This window comes from Mytilus californianus, unplaced genomic scaffold (assembly GCF_021869535.1).
Source record: "Mytilus californianus isolate M0D057914Y unplaced genomic scaffold, xbMytCali1.0.p SCAF_9, whole genome shotgun sequence".
Taxonomy (NCBI): Eukaryota; Metazoa; Mollusca; class Bivalvia; order Mytilida; family Mytilidae; genus Mytilus; species Mytilus californianus.
This window is the reverse complement of record NW_026262745.1, coordinates 33,812,322-33,820,802: the sequence shown is the minus strand read 5'-3', so window position 1 is coordinate 33,820,802 and position 8,481 is coordinate 33,812,322.

The following is an 8,481-nucleotide window of genomic DNA, read 5'->3' as shown; positions in this document are numbered from 1 at the left end:
TAATGATTCAAACAAATAATACAATTAAAAAAACATATATATGATAACAAGAAATGGACAATGCTAGGATTAAAATGGATTAACTTCTCAACATGTAAGCTAACAATTTCGGGAACAATAGTCGCTTGCTTTTAGATAAACTTTGAATTTCCACGAAATAAAACAAAGAGGAAAATATCGCTGTCACAAATTCCCTCCGACTTGAAAAAGACTCTGTCCCAGAGTCTAATAAAAATACTGTCTTCTTCTTCCACGGGATGGATAATGGTTTACATTTTGTCCTGTATTTTGATTCTGTCTTGACCGCGATTGATTTCGAATTTTGCAGTCACAAGAGTCATTTCTTAAAGCGTTAATTTCCGTTTCTAATTTCCTGCAGCTAGTGGTTAAATCTTTTATCTTCTTTTGGTTTGCTAGTTCTGATACGTCCAAGCCTGATATTTTGATGTAGAGCATTCCGATTGTTCTCTCCAGTTTATCGTTTTCAAGATTCCGAAATTCTATTTCTCGCGATAGTTCTGTGCTTTTAGAAATTGCTTTTTGGAGCTTGGTTTTTAATGTTTTGTTCTCTTGCTTAAGAAACTCGATTTCCTGTCTGAGCGATTTTCTGTTTTCTTTCAATTGATCTTTTATTAAATCAACGACTGATTCAAGTTTCACTTTTTCTTTCAAAATTTGGGTTTGACTTGTTTGAAGTAAATTTACCTGGAAATGTAGTATTGAATTTGTCCGTGTTGCTTTACGAAATTCTGCATCGTCTAAGGTGAAGAAAGGGAAATTCTCACAAGTTTTACGCTGTATAAATAAGGAAAGTCTTTCGAAATCTCTGTCTAGCTTTTTCTTTGATTTTATTCTGATTTCTGCACAACATTGTTTATAAAAATGTCCTGATTGTCCACAGCGGAAACATCTCACTGTTTTATCGATATTTGAATTTGTAACACGAAGAAAATCCGAACGTTCTAGATTATAACCGTTTTCTACGAAAAATGGCTGATTGTTCACATTGCACTTCTTTCTAAGATCAGGTGGACACCACCAATTAAATCTGTGTCTCAATTTGTAATCCATTATACAGTTGTAGAGCGTAGGTATGATCTTGTGTACAGTTTGTCTGATAAGTGTGAAACTAAGCAAACTGTCCCGGGTACCTCCAACAATTTATAACAGGGGTTTTCGTCGTTCCTGTTATATTTAGAATTCTGGGGGAAAGTCACTGTCTAAAGTCAACAAAACTAAGTTAAGCTTTACGATGGTTTATATATCACTTCTTCAATAGTGCAATACATTAATTACAATAAAAGTTCAACGGTAATATTCCGAAAAGATAAAACAAATGGTAATTCCAATAAATGTTCTATACTAAACACAATGAATGTCACTGTAAATGTACGGCGTCCGTACAGCTTGACCGCTGGTATCCAACTGACCATTTACATAGAAACGATCTAATATGAATTACGTAATCTTACTTAATCATAACTACATGTAATAATGAAATTTGTCACTTAATGATTCAAACAAATAATACAATTAAAAAAACATATATATGATAACAAGAAATGGACAATGCTAGGATTAAAATGGATTAACTTCTCAACATGTAAGCTAACAATTTCGGGAACAATAGTCGCTTGCTTTTAGATAAACTTTGAATTTCCACGAAATAAAACAAAGAGGAAAATATCGCTGTCACAAAGGCTTAACTCATTTGATTACAGAGCCCCTATAGTAAATATGCGATTGGCGGCTGTCTCTGTTTTTTCGTCTGTTATTAAATTTTATGATGGTATACGATATAGTTACATTATATCAGTGACGGATCCAGGGGTAGAGGAAGTACGCCGACCCCCCCCCCCCTTTTTGGTGGCTAGAAATAATTATTTTATCATGTTTTTCACTATTTATATATAATTTTTTTAGCATACAATCGTTAAATAAAAGTTCCCCTTGCTACGTTCGGCTGTATAAAATCCGTTTATGAATACGCTCCTTTCAAAAATCATGGCCACGGTCCGCCCTTGCATATTGACAATTTTAAACTTGACCAACGTGCTTAAATTGTAGAACATTTGTCAATGTACGATAATCATTATACAATGAAGAGATAAATATATATATTATAGTTGTACTATATAGGGCAGTTGTTAACAACTTGATACTAGTGCATTAAAGAATTTGTTAATATTAAAAAAAAAAGAAGAAAAAAAAGAGATAAAACAACGTTAATTTATAAAATTACTAATCAAATAATCATGATTGCAATTTCCGGATGGCCTAAGACTATTACAATAACTTATACTTAGATTATTGTAACAAGGAGGGGTAAACAGATTTTTAACGCACTATTATTGGATCCATTGCACCGCATGGAAATTCCTTTTCTTGGGCGATTCTGCATGTATATACATTTTTCTTATTCTCTTGCTTTATAATGAACGTTAAGTTTCAGAATATTTATTTTCAAACGATCATACTGCCTCTCCCTTTAAGTAGAGCGGAACATTAAGAAAACCATCTTGTTGTCCCAGAAAATCACATATCAAATGTGCGTCCTTAAATTTTCAAGGCCGTACACTATTTAAGTTTGAACACTTAAATTTACATAGTTGATATAAAAAAATCTAATTGCGTCACAAAACCTTCATTTCTTTTTAATTTTTCCTTTTTTTTTATACAAAACAAAATTGAAATTTGCTTTGTTCTAATATAGCAGGAATTCGAGTGTTTACGGATTGAAAAAGATTATAAGTTATCGTCTGAAAGAAAATGTTTTTCAACGATCCCTCAAACTGCTGTTGAACGCCATATTTTAATTTTCGTCATGCGATTATGCATTATTTGCTATGACAAAACCAGGTCTGGGGGGTCATAGATATAAGAAGATGTGTTGTGAGTGCCAATGAGACAACTCTCCATCCAAGTCACAATGTTCAATTATCTTCAATTTCTTCTTAATATTGGCTGTCAAAATGCTAACATTCCAATTTTCAATACAGTTAACAGCAAATACATTATCACAATAACAGATAACAAAAAAACTTATAGTCCTATAACAGCTAACAAGGAATAAGACAAACAGCCAATATATTTTCAAAATAACAGATAACAAAGAATTAAATTGCCCCAAAACAGCATAACAGTTAAACCCCTTGCGCCCCCTCAGGTCTGCTTTGTGAAATTTAAGGACAAAACCGGGTCGTACACATTGACAAAACCGGGTGCTTCAATTTTGACATGACCCACTTCTTTCATTCCATGCACATACATGCAAATATTGAGACAAGTCTTGAAATCACCGAGTTAACATCCTTCTTTCCGTACTTTTCTTTCCGTACAATGTGCCCAATTTAAAGAAAATTAAACAAATTCGAGGCAGGGTTCACTCAATTCACCATTTTGATGTGCCTTTTGACTAATTTCTCCATAAATCTAGAACGGTGGTAGAAAATATTACATCACACTATCGAAAATAGTTATATATGTATGTATATTCTTCAAATTCATTAAAACACCATATAAACAAGAAATGATTGTAACAGGATGCTGTTACGAAGTCTCCCAAACGAATTTCCCATAATTCGTAATTCCCAGGGTCGCCTGACATTGGGCCACATCCAGTGAAAATTGGTTTGGTCCAGTAAAGTTATATGCATTAGTGATGCCTGGGGACTAACCTTGTATATCATTCAAATCATCTTGGCATGACAAACCAGAATATATATGGTTTAGGGGTGGGGATCTCGATCATTTACAAGATACTAGAACATTGGGGGTGGGGAGGAACCCCTGGGGACTGGCTCTATACGTCATTCAAATGTTCATTACATGAGGAACAGGAATATATATGGTTTAGGGGTGGGGATCTCAACCATTTACAAGATATAAGAACATTGGGGGTGGGGGGAACCCCTGGGGACTGACCGTATACGTCATTCAAATGTTCGAGACATGACAAATAGGAATATATATGGTTTAGGGGTGGGGATCTCGACCATTTACAAGATATTAGAACTTTCTCAAATGGCAGGGGGTCGGGATGACCCCTGGGGACTAACCCTGTATTTCATTTGATGTGCTTTATCATGACAAACCAGAATATATATGGTTTAGGGGTGGGGATCTCAACCATTTACAAGATATTAGAACTTTCTCAAATGGCAGGGGGTCGGGATGACCCCTGGGGACTAACCCTGTATATCATTCAAACCATCTTAGCATGACAAACCAGAATATATATGGTTTATGGGTGGGGATCTTGACCACTTAGAAGATATTAGAACTTTCTTAAATGGCAGGGGTGGGGGTGACCCCTGGGGACTAATCCTGTATTTCATTTGATGTGCTTTATCATGACAAACCAGAATATATATGGTTTAAGGGTGGGGATCTCAACCATTTACAAGATATTAGAACTTTCTCAAATAGCAGGGGGTCGGGATGACCCCTGGGGACTAACCCTGTATATCATTCAAACCATCTCAGCATGACAAACCAGAATATATATGGTTTAGAGGTGGGGATCTTGACCACTTACAAGGTATTAGAACTTTCTTAAATGGCAGGGGGTGGGGTGACCCCTGGGGACTAACCCTGTATTTCATTTGATGTGCTTTATCATGACAAACCAGAATATATATGGTTTAGGGGTGGGGATCTCGACCATTTACAAGATATTTGAACTTTCTCAAATGACAGGGGGTCGGGATGACCCCTGGGGACTAACCCTGTATATCATTCAAACCATCTTAGCATGACAAACCAGAATATATATGGTTTATGGGTGGGGATCTTGACCACTTAGAAGATATTAGAACTTTCTTAAATGGCAGGGGGTGGGGGTGACCCCTGGGGACTAACCCTGTATTACATTTGATGTGCTTTATCATGACAAACCAGAATATATATGGTTTAGGGGTGGGGATCTCGACCATTTACAAGATATTAGAACTTTCTCAAATGGCAGGGGGTCGGGATGACCCCTGGGGACTAACCCTGTATACCATTCAAACCATCTTAGAATGACAAACCAGAATATATATGGTTTAGGGGTGGGGATCTTGACCACTTACAAGGTATTAGAACTTTCTTAAATGGCAGGGGGTGGGGGTGACCCCTGGGGACTAACCCTGTATTTCATTTAATGGGCTTTATCATTTAGAACATTTTCAATTAAAAAGATTGTGTCTATCACAAACGGTTTTCAATTTATAATGATTTGAAAATTTTAAAAAATAAAATCCCATAGGGTTCTATAGTAAAACCCTTTTTTCTTTTTGCCCCTCAGAGTACCCCTTTATAAACCCCATTGCACAAACAAAACCCTGATTGCACCACTAGACATGTTAGTCTAACATATTGTGAAACCCTAAGTTAATCTGACAAGCGGTTTTGGAGAACGGGTGCGGACAAGTTCAAATTTAAAAGCGGCGGAAGAAGAAGAAGAAGAAGAAGAATAATAATAATAAGAACTGAGCAAAAACAATAAGTCTTCCCAAACTTCGTTTGGGAGACTTAATAAACAGAATTTCTACCTTTCTCTGTCTGTTGATTGTCCGTCACCGTACTGGACATTAGATACTATTGAGTCCAAACATTTTTCGCCGTGGTAGTTTAGACACAGTGTCTATGCTGGGATTCGAACTCAAGACATTTGGCATATCAACCCACGACACATACCCCTACACCAGGACGACTGGATACCAACTCTCAGTAATTTAACATATTTAAAGGAAGCAATATATTTCAGTCATAAGTGGGGCGAGTTGGCAGACTTTTATTCAGTGGGATTTTAACCCTTTTCATAAATAAGGCGAGTTGTCAGACTGATTGTTCAATGGGATTTTATCCTTTTTCATAAGTGGGGCGAGTTGGTTAACAAGAGTGTGGCGATTTTTTAGACAGTGGCGATTTAGTGTGGGCCGATTGACCAGTGGGGCGAGTTGACATGGGGTCATACAGGATATATATAATATAGTAATATATAAAGTATATTATAATGGTTGTGTGGCGTTCTAAACTAGATTTTATGAATTGTAAATGGTTTTTCGTCTAATCTCGAACAGCTGGGATGTAAAATAGTTATCCCATTCGGACTTGGTGTGTCCGTGTTAGATCACCCTCTGGCCTCCGGCCATCGGGGTGATCTTACACTGACACACCGCGTCCTCATGGGATAACTATTATAGAAACGTGTTACAAGTCACAAAAAACCAGTGTTAAGAAAATTTAATACGCGGACTAAGTCTGGCCATTTTAAGACTGGCGTGAAACCACTGTCACCAAATGTGAGCAAAAGGCGTGAGAAAAAACATTACAAAACTCGTCATAGGCCAGCTTCACCATTATACATTGCTAAAAGTAAGACAGTTCGTTCCACAGGTCATGATAATCCATTGTTATCAACCGTTAGTAATGGGCACGGGAAACTTCGGAAACCAAAATGTGGTCCAATGCCTTCTAAGAACAAATATGAATTGATTTCTGGTCAAGCAAACAAATTAAAGCCATTTACAACACCGGAACTGACAGATAGATATTACTCTGGCTCATCAACAGAGGAAGTGTGGTAAAACTGAAAGATTAATTATCAATTACGTATATTTTTCAAATCTTTATGGTACGTACTCAGTTTGGAAGACAATAAAAGATTTTTTTCGATATTAAATGTTTGAGTCAGTTGTTAATTTTAAGGTACTGCTTTCTTTGCATTTTATGACTTTAATATTTTGTTATGAATGAAAGAAGATATTAATATACGCCAATAAGACAACAAACCACCTATACACAATAAAGACATTTTGGAGGTCAACATATACAGTTATTGTGGTCTTCAACAATAGACCAATGACTACAAAATGTCAAGCTCCAAAGCTCGGCTATTTATGATGTATGCATCAGCATGCAAGAAGAGAACTTGCAGTACTATTTCTTTCTCAGGTTCATCAACAGAAGAATATGTCTGCTCTTTGGTCGGGTTGTTGTCTCTTTGACACATTCCCCATTTCCATTCTCAATTTTAAATGTGGTAAAACTAAGATTGTTACGTGTATTTTTTTCAAATATGGTAATATCTGGTACTCTGTTTGGAATACAATAAAATAACATCTGCATATTAAATATTTGGAGCCTGTTGCCAGCTGGTTGCTACTTCCAGCGCACTGCTTTCTTTACATCTTATCTATTTAATATTGTTGTTATTAATGAAAGATAAACGTCAATGAGACAGCAACCAAACAACATAATTATAATGGTAGACTCCTTAATGTCAACAATAGACAAGTAGATGGCTACAAAATACAGGCTCTAAATCTCCCCGGTTTATCAAGTATGTGTGTGTGTGTGATCTTATAAGGGGTAGACTCATGACTTGCCCTAATATTTCGATGTACAAGTTGTAGAATACCAATGAACCGAACAATACAGTGGGTCGAATATGAACACAATGTCAGCGTGAAACAACAAACAAGTAGAACTGCGAGTTAATGATCACTTATAACCCTAAACTGGACCCCTGTTGTGTTCACTTATCGCTTCACTTCGGTGCGAAGCTTTAGATGGAATGGCGGACCAGTTTATTATAACCACCGCTGTAAGTATTCGGTCAACAGGAAACTGAAGGAAAAGAATGATTTGAAAACGCAATGCAACAAGGTAAGGGAGCAACCATTTGATTTTTATGGGGGCTAGGATGAAAAATTTGGTCCTGCATTTGTTTTAGTTGTGATCTAAGTCCTGCCTTTTTATTTTCCACTCTATTCGGTCCTGCCTTTTTTTTATTAGTTTATCCTGACTTTTTTTACATAAATTGCCATCCTACCTTTTTTTTTGCCAAGTTGCGCATCCTGCCTTTTTTTTACTCAAAACTCTTGTCCTGCCTTTTTTCAAATTTCATCCTAGCCCCCCTCCCACCATAAAAATCAAATGGTAGCTCCCTAAAGCATGTTCACATGAAGCATGAAATAAAATTTCAGGAAGATCTTATTTGGAGTTCCGTAGAACAATGCGACAAAAATTGCATACATGGCCAGTGTATTTTAGAATATATGCTAGATATAAATATTCGGGGAACAGAAACTTGATGATCGATGAATCTGAAACCGCATCTACACGTTTGGATGTACGCTGGATAACAACCAATTTTGCATGTGCCTGCGCAATGCGAATATTGAAAGTACAGTACAGTAAAAGTTGCAAGAGTTTTGTCACAGCAAGTGCCCTTTAAGGGTATAAATTTACTCTATTTCTTGAATAACACACAACATTACACTGGAACTATTTGAATATTAAATATTGGTATTGATGTTCTAGATGGATGTATCCGGTGCCAAAGTAAATAATGTATTATATGTCTCTGGTAATGCCAATACGAATTTATAGTATAATTTGTGTTCCAGAAAATTGTATTTAATTAAAATTTACATTTGTGGCATTTTACATTAGAACACGGTCTTGTGTATTTATTAAATTAAGCATTTAAAC